We start from the raw sequence: 19181 nt of genomic DNA on the forward strand, positions 1-19181 counted from the left end.
AAGGAAAGGAAAGGAAAGGAAAGGAAAGGAAAGGAAAGGAAAGGAAAAAAGAAAAAGGGAAGGGGAAGGGAAAGGGGAAAGAAAGGAAAGGAAAAGGAGAAAGGGAAAGGGAAGGGAGGAAAAGGAAAGGAAAGGAAAGGAAAGGAAAGGAAAGGAAAGGAAAGGAGAAGAGGAAGTAAGGAAGAAAAGGAAGGACGAAAAAACAGAGAAAGGGAGGAAGGAGGGGGAAGGGAGAAAGAAGCTTGAAAATAACTGAAAAATATCATCGTTCATTCATCAAATGAAACGTGTTAAGGATCTAACTTCCTAACATTAATAATAGAATATTCCTCAACTCCTGTCTATCTACCTTACCCACCCACTGATAATATTACCAATACCCTAAATTATTCATCTGGAAAAATATTTTAGCTTTCTGCTATCATTAAGACCCACATTATTTGCAGCAAATCGTACTTCCTAATGGCTTTCCTTTCTAGTGCATTTTTATCCTCTTTTCACTTTATTCCCCACCTGCCTGACTTCCTTGTCTAACATTTACTGAGTGTACCGACAGAGATTATAGTCTCTGCACAACATCACATTTTATGATAAGAGTATATTAAAAGTAGTAAATCAAAATCTATACAATCTATGTATCAACACTGCATCAAAATTTAATAGCTTTTTAAATCTATTCTATTCCATCTAATTGGCAATCACTCCACAATTTGATAAACCTATGTTTTCCTGGAAATCAAAAATGGTTTGGAATCTTAAAATATTATCAATTGATTCCACATCAAACAACAAACAAATAATATACCAGTGTTACTGATTCTTACCAGTACTTTTGAAGAACGAAGTCCACAGAAATGAGAAATAAGTACAAGAGTTTGGATTGATATAGAAATGTCAGGTAGTGAAGCATCTAAAATGTCTCAGTTCTTAAGCTGGTAACACCTCAGTTAAAACTGTGGAAAATATGGGAAAATTGTCATATATACCATGATCAACATAAAACACTGATGGTAAAGTTGAATCTTTGATCAATCTCTTAAGAGTCCCCCAATTATTAAAATATAAAATGGTATCATAGAAAACTACTCTCATAATTTCACTATAGTTGGTTTTTGGTTTCTTTTTGTTTTGTTTTGTGCTTTTAAAAAATGACTATCACAATACATTGAGAGAGCAATCACTAAATTTTTCTAAGTTTGTAAATAACAAATTAGCCTATATCCCTCAACCATTGCTCCATTTTTAAATTCAACTTTAGATACATCATTTTATATTAGTCTATTCTTCCAGTAACAAAATTCCTATACCATCCCTTCTTGAATTAAACCATCTATGCATCAGTATATCTATTAAGCCACCCTGAAAGAATCAATGATATTATCACACTCACACAAACCATTTACGTATACATTGATCCCTACATTCATCATTACTGTAGCCAGCCATATGTGCACCTATGAATCTAAACACCCATTTATTTGCAGATGATGCATGCACCCAACAATCCATTCTGGAAACCATTAAGATTCTAACATCTATGTATCTAAACAACTATACCTTCACTGAACATTAAGTCCACCAAGCCATATATACCTCCGTCTTTCTGAAACATTAATTCTTTATTCTTGCATTAACAATCCACTTAATATTCTAGTTTAGATCCATTCTTTCAGTCATCCAATTCTGCACTGATTCATCCACTGTTGTAGCCTCAGTTACATAAAGCAATAGTTCATTATATCCACTTTCACAGCTGACTTTTAAAGTATCCCATCTTGCATTCCTTCATCCACTAATTTTTATTTTATTTGTGTATTTATTTGATTGAGATACAGTGAGAAAGGGAACACAAGCAGGGGGAGTAGAAGAGGGAGAAGCGGGCTTCCTGCTGAGCAGGGAGCCTGATGCAGGGCTCAATCCCAGGACCCTAAGATCATGACCTGAGCCGAGGGCAGAGCCTTTAACCCACTGAGCCACCCAGGTGCCCCTAGATTTTATTTATTTGACAGAGAGAGATCACAAATAGCCAGAAAGGCAGGTAGAGAGAGAGGAAGAAGCGGGCTCCCTGACAAGCAGAGAGCCTGATGCGGACTCCATCCCAGGATCCTGAGATCATAACCTAAGCCGAAGGCAGAGGCTTAACCCACGGAGCCACACAGGCACCCCCCATAATCAGACATAATCTGACTAAGTTTTACTACCCAAAGAACTAAAAAATGCGTGAGTGTTTAAGACTTAAAATGAATTTTAGGCACAACTCGCTATAAATAGAAAAGTTCTGTACCTCCCTTGGAGGATATTTCCTACATTGCTTTCTTAAGGGCTCTTTCTCTCTGACAAATAAAATCTTTAAAAAAAATGAACACTTAAAAAAAAAGAAGTTCCTATGTCTGTTTATCAAGAGTAGGCAAAGTGAGATCTAACACGCACATCAGTGGAAATCACCTCTTGAGAAGAGCGCCCAACTGAGAAATACTGGACTTTTAGCTAAAGGAATCTTTTTTTTGGTTTGTTCCCAATGAGAAGGACTCACGATTTAATGTGTAAATACAAAGTAAACTCATTATCTGAAGTCTGAGATGTATCCTATGGTAGATATCACTATTGATTCATATGTTCTTTCTACTCTCCCTTTGAAGACATGGGAGAAATAGTTTGTGAACCCTCTAAGTTTACAGATGTGTATATGATTGATTTTACCCAAGACAAAATCTAAAATATTACTGCTCATATTATGTAATTTTCCATGTTGTATCTCCAAGTGACAATAAACTCAAGTTGTGATCATAGTGACATGAGAGAATCAAGGTCTTTCTGGTATTTGGCCTATCAGTGACTGTCATTGAACCCAGGACACCTAACAAATTCCTATTGGAACAGTCTTTAAGAATACATCCTCGTAATTTAGAGTAACCAAAATTTACGAATTAACCTTTCCTGAATCAGTCTACCCACATATTCTTTCAGGGATATATCCATCAAATCATTCATCCTTATGACCATCTATTCATCTGTTCATTTCACATTATCAATGTATGATCCACATATCTGTTTCTTATCCATACTCCCTTCCACTCTCACATCAGAGCTGAGAGTAGTAAATAGGTCCTAAATTATTTGCTTAAATGTGCATCAAATCAGTCTGACTACAGGATTAACCTCAAATGACATCTCTATAATCTTTGCAAAGTTGTGATAAGCACTGGGTGTAGTATGTAAGTGTTCAATCACTATATTGAAATTAATATTAGACAGTATGTTAGCTGGAATTTAAATAAAAATCCTAAGTAAGTAAAAATAAAATAAAATGAAATTTTTCCATAGAATCTCAGGTATCTCTATTATGACTTTGCAGTATTTGCCAAACCCTTCAAGAGGTACAGTAAATCATTCTGAGGGATTGGGGTAAATGAGAGTGGGAGATGAAACATGAGCAATTGTGGATGCTGAGAAACAAACCAAGGGTTGTGGAGGGGAAGAGGGTGGAGGGAATGGTTGAGCCTGGTGGTAAGTATTAAGGAGGACACATAATGAATAGAGCACTGGGTGTGAGGCATCAACAATGAATCTTGGAAAAATGAAAAAAAATAAGATAAAATTAAGATGTTTAAAAAAATCATTCTGAGGGAAAACAAAAGGAGAGAAGAGCTCAGGATTTTGGAAATATCCATTATCCCCAGTACAAAAAAAAAAAATGCTGTCTTTATATTTACACAACTTTTAAAGGAATACCAAATCTTTTCTTTAGAATACTAACAAAACCACCAATCCCTTGAATTCTTACCTAAATCAAAATGTATTCCATCCTTTTATTTCTAACTTATTCCATTAAAACAGCATTTATTTTGTAGGACATTGAATGTAAGAATTAGCTATTTACAAAATTCTGCTGAAAGACCTGAACTGTTTTCAGATACTACCCAGGCAACAGGAACAAAGAACATTCACATAGTTGTGATGATAAAATCATTGTTTTGGGGCACCTGCATGGCTTGGTTGGTTAAGTGTCTGTCTTTGGCTTGGGTCATGATCCCAGAGTCCCTGGATGGAGCTCTGAGTCAAACTCCTGAATAAACCTTGGAGTCTCCTTCTCCCTCTGTCCCTCCCTACTCCCTCCCTACACAAGTGCACACACTCTCTCTCAAATAACTAAGTAAAATCTTTTTTATAAACCATCATTTTGCTATCATCACTTTCTACATCCTGACACTTAAATATCTTATTTATACTTATATCCCAAAAATTATTCCATAGTACCTTACATGTACTTACCAATTATAAGGTTACATATTACTACAAGATGTATAATGAATTTGCCACAAATTAAATAAATTGACTAAATCCTCAATCCCTATCCTTATAAGTTTTAAGTTATACACTACCACCATCATATAGTTTTACCAGATTCCCTTCCCCTCAGCTTGCTGAAAGAGTGTTGTCAAATACCTGGACTTACTGGAAATCTAATAGCTGAGACATTTATTATATCTTGTTTGTATTGTTAATTATAATTATACTTAGCATAAACAAATCCAAGGATACTTCCATATCAGTTTTTATTCCTTCCATGACTATCTGTTTAGTCATGGGTGCCTGGGCTGCTCAGTTGGTTAAGCAACTGCCTTCAGCTCAGGCCATGATCCCAGCATCATAGGATCAAGTCCCACATTGGGCTCCCAGCTCTTCATGGAATCTGCTTTTCCTTCTGACCTCCTCCCCTCTCATGCTTTCACTCTTCCTCACTCTCTCTCAAATAAATAAATAAAATATAAAAAAAATAAATGAGTTGTCCTTAGATTTTGTTGGTAGTTTTCTACCCCATATTAGGATCTATCTGTATTAGGAGATTTCAGTATTCTTATATTACAAGTATCCTTTCTTAATTATCATTTGGTGTTTGCTTTGCCCATTATGCTATTTTAACATTATGAAATTCATCACTTCTTTTCTTAACAATTCTAGAATTTTAATCATAAGGAATAAAATATCCTTCACTCCTAGCTTAAGAAATTCAGCATGTTCTGTAATTCTGTAATTTCCTGTTTAATTTAAACTTCTGATTCACGTAAAATCCATCCTGCTCTATACTGGAAGAAATGGGTCAAACTTCATTTTTCTGTATTTGGCTAACAACTCCCTCCAGTGATTGCAGGTAATTTTATTGCACTTTCTATTTCCTAATGAACCTGTAAAGTTCTTGATTTTCTGTACTATTGCATTACTGTGCATTCATGTGTAATACATTTCTTCTTTTTGATGTTCAATCTTAAGATAAACTTAGTGGCAATTATCACTGCCAATTTTAAGACTTCAACTCTCAATATTCTATCTTTTGCAGTAATACATATAAGGAACAGATCTATTGAGAAATAGATTCTTCTGTGATATATTTATTGCAGATATAAATATCTGGGGGCCCCAGGGTGGCTCAGTGGGTTGAAGCCTCTGCCTTCAGCTCAAGTCATTATCTCGGGGTCCTGGTATCCAGCCCACATCTGGCTCTCTGCTTAGCCGGGAGCATGCTTCCTCCTCTCTCTCTGCATGCCTCTCTGCCTACTTGTGATCTCTATCTCTCAAATAAATAAAATCTTTAAAACTAAATGAATAAGTAAATGTCCAAATCATTCTAGAGGAAACAGATAGCCTGTATTTATATATGTTCTTATAAATATAATGCTATCCTTAGCATAGAAAAGAGCCTTTTATTTGAAATACAGACCTATTCCGAATTTCCTTAATACTTCTGTCTTCTGTTTCACCTTAATATCAATAAATATTGCTTAAATGATTACCAGACATGTGATATAAATAGAGCAGATGAAAACAATAATCAAAGAAATCATACTGTTAACTTTTTTAGAAGCTAACTAAATGTCATTACTATTTTACTCATATGTGCAATTTAAGAAAAAAAAAAAAGGAGGAGATAAACGAAAAAAAAAAATGTCTTAAATGTAGAGAATCGTTGGTTACCAGAGGGATGGTGGGTAGGGGAATGGTGAAATAGCTGAAGGCAATTAAGAGGACACTTATTGGGATGAGCAATGAGTAATATACAGAATTACTGAATCATCATATTGTGCACCTGAAACTGATATAATACTGTATGTTCATTATACTTGAATAAAAAATTACACTTAAAAGCTAACCAAAGGTAACTTATGAATACACCTGAAAATTTTTTACTGTCTCCTATTCATTATCTGCATTAGAAATTGTTTTCCATGAAGAAATGACTAAGTCTTCCTGCACTTTTTCCTAATCAAATCTTTCATGCATTTTCTACCCATGAAGACCAGATATGTGAGATGAAACGCACATTCAGTGTAGAATATTATGTGACTTGTACTCTGGAAGAAATCTGAGAAGGTGCTATCAACTATAACTTAAAGAAATTAAACAGTCCTTTCTGGGTGCGACACAGAAAAACACAAAATAACAAAATAAGATCCTCTACTATCCTTAAGAACTAGTTTTCAGAAAATAATTCAACAAATTGCCACCGCAAAAATGGTTTCGGATGAACTAACAGCCAACTCATTTACTCAATTCTCATACATTTTTTAATTATTTGCTAATGCCCTCCCTTTTCTTAAACATATGAAAATATTCATGCAACCTACAATCTTCCAGTAACATATGATGTATTGCTCTTTATACTGAGTTTATGATGAAAGTTGCCTACAATCTTTAAGAACATAAAACTAGGGGCGCTTGGGTGGCTCAGTGGATTAAAGCCTCTGCCTTCAGCTCAGGTCATGATCCCAGGGTCCTGAGATCGAGCCCCACACATTGGGCTTTCTGCTCAGCAGGGAGCCTGCCTCCCCGCCTCTCTGCCTGCCTCTCTGCCTACTTATGATCTCTCCCTCCCTGTGAAATAAATAAATAAAATCTTTTAAAAAATGTGATTGTATAATCAATGAACCTATAAAGTAACTTAATGAAGTTGGATATACTAAACATATACTCAGTGGCAGCAACCAAGTATTACTCATGAGTATATGGGATTATAGCATTAAAGTTATGGACCAAGAACTTAAAATGTGATAAACCAGATCCTACCTGAATAATCTGCAAGCACAAATATAAATATGGTCAGGTAATAGAGCACTGGGATAGCCAAGATCTCTTCTTAGCTATTTGTATATAATAATTATTCATTCATATTCATGAATTATTTGAGATAAACACAGTATTTGTCCTTACTTCAGTGGTGAGTAAACTAAGACATATCTATGCATGGAATAAAAGTACAATATCTCACAAGAGACTTACAAAGCCGTAGAATAAAGTACATAAAAATAATAGAGAATGCCACTTAAATTTGGTTGCTGGAGGTAAGGTGGATGGGAAGATGCGGTAACTGGGTGATGGACGTTAAGGAGGGCACTTGATGTAATGAGCACGGGTGTTATATGCAACTGATGAATCACTAAGTTCTACCTCTGAAACTAATACTACAGTATATGTTAATTAAACTGAATTTAAGGGACACGTGAGTGGCTCAGTTGCTTAAGCAGCTGCCTTCAGCTAAGGTCATGATCCTGGAGTCCCAGGATCCAGTCCCAGATCAGGCTGCCTGCTCAGGGGGGAGTCTGCTTCTCCCTCTGACCCTCTCCCCTCTCATGTTCGCTAACATTCTCTCTCAAATAAATAAATAAAATCTTTTAAAAAATAAATTTAAATAAAAATTTTTGGGTGCGGTGCAAAAACAATGAATATTGTTATGCTGAAAAGAAATGAAAAAATTTAAAAATTTAAAATATTAAAAAAAATTCATGGTTACAGTTCTATTCTTTGGGTATTAATATTTACAATGAAATATGGAACATGTTATTTTTATCAAACTTAAAAAGATGTCAAAAATGACATATTTACAAATTTTTCAAAAGCTCTCTCGTGCTCTTTATATATATGTGTGGAATAAAACTGAAATTTATAAAGCTTGAGGAAAAACATAACTTCAAGCTCTAAAATAAATTCCATAAATTAAATACAAATCTGAATAAATTGGAAAAATTAAAATGTATATTACCTAATTTCCTGTATCTACATGTGTGTATTAGTTTCAATAACTCTAAATTTAACACTCATTACCTTTGCAATATAAATACTCAAATTTTTTGCAGTTATGTCTTTACCCTATAGCACATATACAAATCATCTCTGGTGACTAATAAGACATTGAATTATTCTGTAATTTATAAGTAAGGCAAAGGATCCAATACGCATCCTACATTTTCTTTTAAATTAAGAATTTTAATTAGCTGATATAGAAAACTCCTTTTATTTTAATTGTGTGCTGTTGTCATGCTCACCTTATAGTATATCCTTGGTTTTTGATGTTGTATTCCATGATCCATTGGTTGCATTTAAGACCCAGTGTTCCATGCAATACGTGCCCTCCTTAATACCCATCACCAGGCTCACCCATCCCCCCACGCACCACCCCTCTAAAACCCTGTTTCTGAGTCCATTCTCTCATGCTTCATCACCCTCTTTGATTTACCCCACTTCCCTTTTCCTTTCCTTTTCCTACTGTCCTACATGTTATTCATTATGCTCCACAAGTGAAACCATATAATTTTATTTTATATATTTGTATATGTCTCTCATGGTTTGTTGTCAAGTCAAAAAATGGGCAGAAGACATGAGCAGACACTTCTCCAAAGACATACAAATGGCCAGCAGACATGAAAAAGTGTTCATCATCATTAGTCATCAGGGAAATTCGAATCCAAATCTCACTGAGATACCACCTTATACCATTTATAATGGTAAAAATCAACAAAGCAAGAAACAAATGTTGGAGAAGTTGTGCAGAAAGGAGAACATTCTAACATTGCTTGTGGGAATACAAATTAGAAAACTTTTATTTACAAGAAATTCCATATTAAGAGTAATTTTATTTAATTAGAGCAAAAGTTCACCTACTAATAAAATAATGAACAGAGGCCATTATTTTTAGAAAAGCTGATGGAGAAATTAAACACTGCATGACCACCAAACATTATAATGTGATACAAAAAGGAGTGTTCTTCTAGGAGGTGATATTCTAGGGTAGGAGGACCGTAACCTCACCCCACTGCACATTTACAACCAGGTATCACATCATGAAAATCAAAGTTAATAAACTAGATAATGATCCAAAGATTACACAACAAACTCCACAACTAAATATTGAGAAGTTTCGTGAGAGAGGTTGACACCACAGACAGCAAGCATAACCCACTACAGGCAGAGGGACTATGCAGACATTTGGACTAAAAGGTAAAGCTACTTAGGTACAATAGCACAATGCAAGCAAAACCCATAGGAGACTCCCCTAAATGCAAGGTTCTGGTGAACCAGGGACACAACACTATAGGACCTGATTTTCATAAAGCCATTGCATTCAAGAGCAGAGGATGTAACTGACTTTCTTAACACACAGAAGCAGAAACAGACAAGAGGAGGAAACAGCGTAATTTGTCAAAATGAAAGAACACTATAAAAATCACAGGAGAACATGAAAGAGAGAAATAAGAATATGCTAATAGAGAATTCAAAGTAATAATAATAAAGATACACACTCGATTTGAGAAAATAGAGCACATCAAAAAAAATAAAACAGGGGGGGAGGAGTCAAGATGGCGGAGAAGTAGCAGGCTGAGACTACTTCAGGTAGCAGGAGATCAGCTAGATAGCTTATCTAACAATTGCAAACACCTACAAATCCAACGGGAGATCGAAGAGAAGAAGAACAGCAATTCTAGAAACAGAAAATCAACCACTTTCTGAAAGGTAGGACTGGCGGAGAAGTGAATCCAAAGGGATGGGAAGATAGACCACGGGGGGAGGGGCCGGCTCCCGGCAAGCGGCGGAGCAACGGAGCACAAAATCGGGACTTTTAAAAGTCTGTTCCGCTGAGGGACATCGCTCCAGAGGCTTAACTGGGGTGAAGCGCACGCAGGGTCAGCGTGGCCTCAGGTCCCGCAGGGTCACAGAAGGATCGAGGGTGTCTGAGTGTCGCAGAGCTTACAGGTATTGGAACCAGGAGGCCGGCTACAGAGACAGAGCCGAGGAGTGAGCTCTAAGCTTGGGTTTACCTTGAACCGGTCTCAGGCTCCGTCAACTCGGAGCGCGGCCAGAGGCCAGGGTGAAGGAAGCAATTGGGCGCTGTTCTCTGAGGGCGCACTGAGGAGTGGGGCCCCAGACTCTCGGTTCCTCCGGGCTGGAGACTGGGAGGCCGCCATCTTCGTTCCCGTCCTCAGGACTCTACGGAAAGCGCTCAGGGAACAAAAGCTCCCGAAAGCAAACCCCAGCGGATTACTCAGCCCCAGCCCCTGGTAAGGGCGGTGCAACTCCGCCTGGGGCAATAACACATGAGAATCACTACAACAGGCCCCTCCCCCAGAAGATCAACAAGAAACCCATCCAGGACCAAGTTCACCTACCAAGGAGTGCAGTTTCAATACCAAGGAGAGCAGCGGAATTCCAGAGGAGGAGAAAGCAAAGCACGGAACTCATGGCTTTCTCCCCATGATTCTTTAGCCTTGCTAAAGAATTTTCTTTTTCAATTTTTTTTCTCTTCTTCTGCTAAATTTTTCTTTTTCAATTTTTTTTCTTTTTTATTTTTTTTTATTTTTCATTTTTTTTTCTCTTCTTCTGCTAAATTTTTTTAACTTTTACCCTTTTCTTTTTTAACGTTTTTTAACTAGTTCATCTAATATATATATATATATTTTTTCCTTTTTATATTTTTTCATTATTGGTTTTCTTTTTTTATTTGTTTCTTTTTTCTTTTTCTTTTTTTTTTCTTTTCTTTCTGAACCTCTTTATATCCCCCTTTCCCCCCCCCTCACGATTTGGGATCTCTTCTGATTTGGCTAAAGCATATTTTCCTGGGGTTGTTGCCACCCTTTTAGTATTTTACTTGTTCCTTCATATACTCTTATCTGGACAAAATGACAAGGAGGAAAAATTCACCACAAAAAAAAGAACAAGAGGCAGTACCAAAGGCTAGGGACCTAATCAATACAGACATTGGTAATATGTCAGATCTAGAGTTCAGAATGACGATTCTCAAGGTTCTAGCTGGGCTCGAAAAAGGCATGGAAGATATTAAAGAAACCCTCTCGGGAGATATAAAAGCCCTTTCTGGAGAAATAAAAGAACTAAAATCTAATCAAGTTGAAATAAAAAAAGCTATTAATGAGGTACAATCAAAAATGGAGGCTCTCACTGCTAGGATAAATGAGGCAGAAGAAAGAATTAGTGATATAGAAGACCAAATGACAGAAAATAAAGAAGCTGAGCAAAAGAGGGACAAACAGCTACTGGACCACGAGGGAAGAATTCGAGAGATAAGTGACACCATAAGATGAAACAACATTAGAATAATTGGGATTCCAGAAGAAGAAGAAAGAGAGAGGGGAGCAGAAGGTATATTGGAGAGAATTATTGGAGAGAATTTCCCCAATATGGAAAAGGGAACAAGCATCAAAATCCAGGAGGTTCAGAGAACCCCCCTCAAAATCAATAAGAATAGGTCCACACCCCGTCACCTAATAGTCAAATTTACAAGTCTTAGTGACAAAGAGAAAATCCTGAAAGCAGCCCGGGAAAAGAAGTCTGTAACATACAATGGTAAAAATATTAGATTGGCAGCAGACTTATCCACAGAGACCTGGCAGGCCAGAAAGAGCTGGCATGATATATTCAGAGTACTAAACGAGAAAAACATGCAGCCAAGAATACTATATCCAGCTAGGCTATCATTGAAAATAGAAGGAGAGATTAAAAGCTTCCAGGACAAACAAAAACTGAAAGAATTTGCAAACACCAAGCCAGCTCTACAGGAAATATTGAAAGGGGTCCTCTAAGCAAAGAGAGACCCTAAAACTAGTAGATCAGAAAGGAACAGAAACAATATACAATAACAGTCACCTTACAGGCAATACAATGGCACTAAATTCATATCTCTCAATAGTTACCCTGAATGTTAATGGGCTAAATGCCCCAATGAAAAGACACAGGGTATCAGAATGGATAAAAAAACAAAACCCATCTATATGTTGCCTACAAGAAACTCATTTGAAACCCGAAGACACCTTCAAATTTAAAGTGAGGGGGTGGAAAAGAATTTACCATGCTAATGGACATCAGAAGAAAGCAGGAGTGGCAATCCTTATATCAGATCAATTAGATTTTAAGCCAAAGACTATAATAAGAGATGAGGAAGGACACTACATCATACTCAAAGGATCTGTCCAACAAGAAGATCTAACAATTTTAAATATCTATGCCCCTAACGTGGGAGCAGCCAACTATATAAACCAATTAATAACAAAATCAAAGAAACACATCAACAATAATACAATAATAGCAGGGGACTTTAACACTCCCCTCACTGAAATGGACAGATCATCCAAGCAAAAGATCAACAAGGAAATAAAGGCCTTAAATGACACACTGGACCAGATGGATATCACAGATATATTCAGAACATTTCATCCCAAAGCAACAGAATACACATTCTTCTCTAGTGCCCATGGAACATTCTCCAGAATAGATCACATCCTAGGTCCTAAATCAGGTCTCAACCGGTATCAAAAGATTGGGATCATTCCCTGCATATTTTCAGACCACAATGCTCTGAAGCTAGAACTCAATCACAAGAGGAAATTTGGAAAGAACCCAAATACATGGAGACTAAACAGCATCCTTCTAAAGAATGAATGGGTCAACAAGGAAATTAAAGAAGAATTGAAAAAATTCATGGAAACAAATGATAATGAAAACACAACGGTTCAAAATCTGTGGGACACAACAAAGGCAGTCCTGAGAGGAAAATATATAGCGGTACAAGCCTTTCTCAAGAAACAAGAAAGGTCTCAGGTACACAACCTAACCCTACACTTAAAGAAGCTGGAGAAAGAAGAAGAAAGAAACCCTAAACCCAGCAGGAGAAGAGAAATCATAAAGATCAGAGCAGAAATCAATGAAATAGAAACCAAAAAAACAATAGAACAAATCAATGAAACTAGGAGCTGGTTCTTTGAAAGAATTAATAAGATTGATAAAACCCTGGCCAGACTTATCGAAAAGAAAAGAGAAAGGACCCAAATCAATAAAATCATGAATGAAAGAGGAGAGATCACAACAAACACCAAAGAAATACAGACAATCATAAGAACATATTATGAGCAACTCTATGCCAACCAATTTGACAATCAGGAAGAAATGGATGCATTCCTAGAGACATATAAACTACCACAATTGAACCAGGAAGAAATAGAAAGCCTGAACAGACCCATAACCAGTAAAGAGATTGAAACAGTCATCAAAAATCTCCAAACAAACAAAAGCCCAGGGCCAGACGGCTTCCCGGGGGAATTCTACCAAACATTTAAGGAAGAACTAATTCCTATTCTCCTGAAACTGTTCCAAAAAATAGAAATGGAAGGAAAACTTCCAAACTCATTTTATGAGGCCAGCATCACCTTGATCCCAAAACCAGACAAGGATCCCATCAAAAAAGAGAACTACAGACCAATATCCTTGATGAACACAGATGCAAAAATTCTCACCAAAATACTAGCCAATAGAATTCAACAATACATTAAAAGGATTATTCACCATGACCAAGTGGGATTTATTCCGGGCTGCAAGGTTGGTTCAACATCCGCAAATCAATCAATGTGATACAACACATTAATAAAAGAAAGAACAAGAACCATATGATACTCTCCATAGATGCTGAAAAAGCATTTGACAAAGTACAGCATCCCTTCCTGATCAAAACTCTTCAAAGTGTAGGGATAGAGGGCACATACCTCAATATTATCAAAGCCATCTATGAAAAACCCATCGCAAATATCATTCTCAATGGAGAAAAACTGAAAGCTTTTCCGCTAAGGTCAGGAACACGGCAGGGATGTCCGTTATCACCACTGCTATTCAACATAGTACTAGAAGTCCTAGCCTCAGCAATCAGACAACAAAAAGAAATTAAAGGCATCCAAATCGGCAAAGAAGAAGTCAAACTATCACTCTTCACAGATGATATGATACTATATGTGGAAAACCCAAAAGACTCCACTCCAAAACTGCTAGAACTGGTACAGGAATTCAGTAAAGTGTCAGGATATAAAATCAATGCACAGAAATCAGTTGCATTTCTCTACACCAACAACAAGACAGAAGAAAGAGAAATTAAGGAGTTAATCCCATTTACAATTGCACCCAAAACTATAAGATACCTAGGAATAAACCTAACCAAAGAGACTAAGAATCTATACACAGAAAACTATAAAGTACTCATGAAAGAAATTGAGGAAGACACAAAGAAATGGAAAAATGTTCCATGCTCTTGGACTGGAAGAATAAATACTGTGAAAATGTCTATGCTACCTAAAGCAATCTACACATTTAATGCAATTCCTATCAAAGTACCATCCATTTTCTTCAAAGAAATGGAACAAATAATCCTAAAATTTATATGGAACCAGAAAAGACCTCGAATAGCCAAAGGAATATTGAAAAAGAAAGCCAAAGTTGGTGGCATCACAATTCCAGACTTCAAGCTCTACTACAAAGCTGTCATCATCAAGACAGCATGGTACTGGCACAAAAACAGACACATGGATCAATGGAACAGAATAGAGAGCCCAGAAATAGACCCTCAACTCTATGGTCAACTCATCTTCGACAAAGCAGGAAAGAATGTCCAATGGAAAAAAGACAGCCTCTTCAATAAATGGTTTTGGGAAAATTGGACAGCCACATGCAGAAAAATGAAATTGGATCATTTCCTTACACCACACACGAAAATAGACTCAAAATGGATGAAGGACCTCAATGTGAGAAAGGAATCCATCAGAATCCTTGAGGAGAACACAGGCAGCAACCTCTTCGACCTCAGCCGCAGCAACATCTTCCTAGGAACATCGCCAAAGGCAAGGGAAGCAATGGCAAAAATGAACTATTGGGATTTTATCAAGATCAAAAGCTTTTGCACAGCAAAGGAAACGGTTCACAAAACCAAAAGACAACTGACAGAATGGGAGAAGATATTTGCAAATGACATATCAGATAAAGGGCTAGTGTCCAGAATCTATAAAGAGCTTAGCAAACTCAACACCCAAAGAACAAATAATCCCATCAAGAAATGGGCAGAAGACATGAACAGACATTTCTGCAAAGAAGACATCCAGATGGCCAACAGACACATGAAAAAGTGTTCCATATCACTCGGCATCAGGGAAATACAAATCAAAACCACAATGAGATACCACCTCACACCAGTCAGAATGGCTAAAATTAACAAGTCAGGAAATGACAGATGCTGGCGAGGATGCGGAGAAAGGGGAACCCTCCTACACTGTTGGTGGGAATGCAAGCTGGTGCAACCACTCTGGAAAACAGCATGGAGGTTCCTCAAAATGTTGAAAATAGAACTACCCTATGACCCAGCAATTGCACTGCTGGGTATTTACCCCAAAGATACAAACGTAGTGATCCGAAGGGGCACATGCACCCGAATGTTTATAGCAGCAATGTCTACAATAGCCAAACTATGGAAAGAACCTAGATGTCCATCAACAGACGAATGGATAAAGAAGATGTGGTATATATACACAATGGAATACTATGCAGCCATCAAAAGAAATGAAATCTTGCCATTTGCGACGACGTGGATGGAACTAGAGGGTATCATGCTTAGCGAAATAAGTCAATCGGAGAAAGACAACTATCATATGATCTCCCTGATATGAGGGAGAGGAGATGCAACATGGGGGGTTAAGGGAGTAGGAGAAGAGTAAATGAAGCAAGATGGGATTGGGAGGGAGATAAACCATAAGTGACTCTTAATCTCACAAAACAAAGTGAGGGTTGCTGGGGGGAGGGGGGTTGGGGGTGATGGGGTTATTATGGACATTGGGGAGGGTATGTACTATGATGAGTGTGGGGAAGTGTGTAAACCTGGCGATTCACAGACCTGTACCCCTGGGGAAAAAAAAAATATATGTTTATAAAAAATAAAATTTAAAAAAAAAAAAAAAGAGTTGGATGCTTAAACAACTGAGCCACCCAGGCCCCCACTCCTCCTAGTTTTTCAAAGTACCATGTCTGAGTCATGGTAGAACAAGTCCTCAAAATGTTGCTCAAAATATTCAGAATCAAAATGTCAATGCATTTTGCATCTCCACTTCCTCATTTCAGGGGCATGGGGGGTTAAGGGGGTAGGAGAAGAATAAATGAAACAAGATGGGATTGGGAGGGAGACAAACCATAAGTGACTCTTAATCTCACAAAACAAACAGAGGGTTGCTGGGGGGAGGGGGGTTGGGAGAAGGGGGGTGGGGTTATAGACATTGGAGAGGGTATGTGCTATGGTGAGTGCTGAGAAGTGTGTAAACCTGGCGATTCACAGACCTGTACCCCTGGGGATAAAAATATATGTTCATAAAAAATTTTAAAAAAATGTCAATGCATACAAAAAAAAAAAAGAAAAATACAAAATATATCAGAAATGAAGAACCCAATAAATGAAATTTAAACTATAGTACATGGAGTAAATAGTAGGTTACAGGAAGCAGAGGAATATATAAGTGACCTAGAGGACAGAATAATGGAAAGCAATCAAACTGAATAGGTTTGGTTAAAACACAAAACAAAACACTGAATAATGAGAATAGACTTACAAGAACTCAGTAACTTTGTCAAGCATAGTGACATTCGAATTATAGAGATCTGAGGTGGCATCACAATGCATGACTTCAAGCTATATTATAAAGCTGTTATTATCAATACCGATGGTAATGACACAAAAATAGACACATAGATTCAATGGAACAGAGTAGAGAAGCCAAAAATGGACCTTCGCTGCATGGTCAACTAATCTTTTACAAATCAGGAAAGAACATCCAATGGACAAAGGGTGGATGGGACTGGAGAAAATTATGCTGAGTGCATTAATTCAAACAGAGAAAGTCAATTATTATATGGTTTCACTAACTTGTAGGACATAAGGAATAACATGGAGGACACTAGGAGAAGGAAAGGAAAAGTGAATTGGGAAAAATTGGAGGGGGAGACGAACCACAAGAGTCTGTGGACTCAGAAACAAACAGGGTTTTAGAGGAGAGGGAGGTGGGAGGATAGGTGAGCCTGGTGGTGGGTATTAAGGAGGTCATGTATTGCATGGAACACTGGATGTGGTGCATAAACAATGACTCTTGGAACACTGCATCAAGAGCTAATGATGTATTGTATGATGACTAAGAACACAATAAAAAACAAACAAACAAAACAAAACAAAACAAAAATGGTACTGGGAAAATTGCACAGCCACATGCATAAGAATGAAACTGGATCATTTTCTTAATACATACACAAAAAGAGACTCAAAATGGATTAAAGACCTAAATGTGAGACAGGAATCCACCAAAATCCTAGAGGAGAACAGAGGTAACAACCTCTGTGACTAGGACTGCACAAAATTCCTACTGGACACACCTCCAAAGGCAAGGAAAATTAAAACAAAAATGAACTATCTGACTTCATCAAGATAAAGGGGTTTTTCAGAGCAAAGGAAACAGTAGACAAAACAAAAAGACAACCAAAAGAATAGAAGATATTTGCAAATGACATATCAGATAGAGGATTAGTATCTAAAATCTATAAAGAATGTATCAAGCTCAACACAGAGAAAACAAATAACACAATCAAGGAATGGGCAGAAGACATGAACAGACTTTTCTCCAAAGACATGCAAATGGTCAACAGACATATGAAAAAATGTTCCAGATCACTCAACACCAGGGAAACACAAATCACCTCACACCTCGCATAATGGCTGAAAATTAACAAGTCAGGAAACAACAAACACTTGAACACAGTTTGTGGGGATACAAGCTATTGTAGCCACTCTGGAAAACAGTATGCAATTTCCTCAAAAAGTTGAAAAGAAGGGCACCTGCGTGGCTCAGTGGATTAAAGCCTCTGCCTTTGGCTCAGGTCATGATCTCATGGTACTGGTATCAAGACCTGCATCGAGCTCTCTGCTCAGCAGGGAGCCTGCTTCCTCCTCTCTCTCTGTCTGCTTCTCTGCCTACTTGTGATCTCTGTCTGTCAAATAAATAACATCTTTAAAAAAAAAAGTTGAAAATAGACCTACCCTATGACCCAGCAACTCCACTACTGGGTATTTACCCCAAAGATACAAATACAGTTATCTGAAGGGGAAGCTACACTCTAATGTTTGTAACAGCAATGTTCATGATATCTTAACTATGGAAATAGTCCTCATGTCCATTCAAAGATGAATGGATAAATACGTGGTGTACACGTGCACACACACACACACACACACACACACACACACACACACAGGAATACTATTCAGCCATCAAAAATGAAACCTTGCCATTTACAACAATGTGAATGGAACCAGAGGGCAAAGTGGTATTAGTCAGAGAAAAGACAATTATCACAGGATCTCACTCATATGTGGAATTTAAAAAACAAAACAGAGGATCTAGGGGAAGAGAGGAAAAAATAAAGATGAAATCAGAAATGGAGAGAAACGTAAGAGACAAGCATAGGAAACAATCTGAGGGTTGCTGGAAGGGAGGGGGTGAGGGGATGGACATTAAGGAGGGCATGTGATGTAATGAGTGCTGGGTATTATTTAAGACTGATGAAGCACTGAGCTCTACCTCTGATACTAGTAATACATCATAAGTATTATGTATAGTACATATTAACTTACTATGTATAGTACTATATTAATATAGTAATGTATGCATTATTATATGTAATTAATTGAATTTAAGTTTTAAAAATCCTTAAAAATCCTTAAAAAAGGAGACAGAGGACAATAGTAAATTATAATAAAAGGGATCACCCAACAAGAAAATACAGAATTTTAAATATTTATGTACCCAATATTTGAGCACACAGATACACAAAACATCAAAAAATGAAAAAGGAACTATTTGATAGTAATACAGTAATAGTAGTGCATTTTAATAATGCTGAGATACAGATCATCTAAACAGCAAATGAACAAGGAAACATTGACTTTGAATGACACACTGGGCCAGATGGACTTATGACTTATATGTAAAACATTCCATCTTAGAAAAACAGAATACTAATTTTATTCAAGTGCATGCGTTACATTCTCCATTATA

General features: G+C 37.1%; 1 long non-coding RNA gene across 2 annotated transcripts in view; it reads right to left on the minus strand.

The window, feature by feature from the left end:
• Positions 1 to 19181, minus strand: part of LOC116854226 — a 29493-nt gene that overhangs the window by 1204 nt on the left and 9108 nt on the right. For both annotated transcript variants that reach the window (XR_004380115.1, XR_004380116.1), the window contains exon 2: positions 825 to 953. This is a non-coding gene — a long non-coding RNA (uncharacterized LOC116854226). The remainder of the gene's footprint in view (positions 1 to 824; positions 954 to 19181) is intronic.

The sequence above is a fragment of the Lontra canadensis genome, unplaced genomic scaffold (genome assembly GCF_010015895.1).
Source record: "Lontra canadensis isolate GAN:19392208 unplaced genomic scaffold, GSC_riverotter_1.0 scaffold89, whole genome shotgun sequence".
NCBI classification, from domain to species: Eukaryota; Metazoa; Chordata; class Mammalia; order Carnivora; family Mustelidae; genus Lontra; species Lontra canadensis.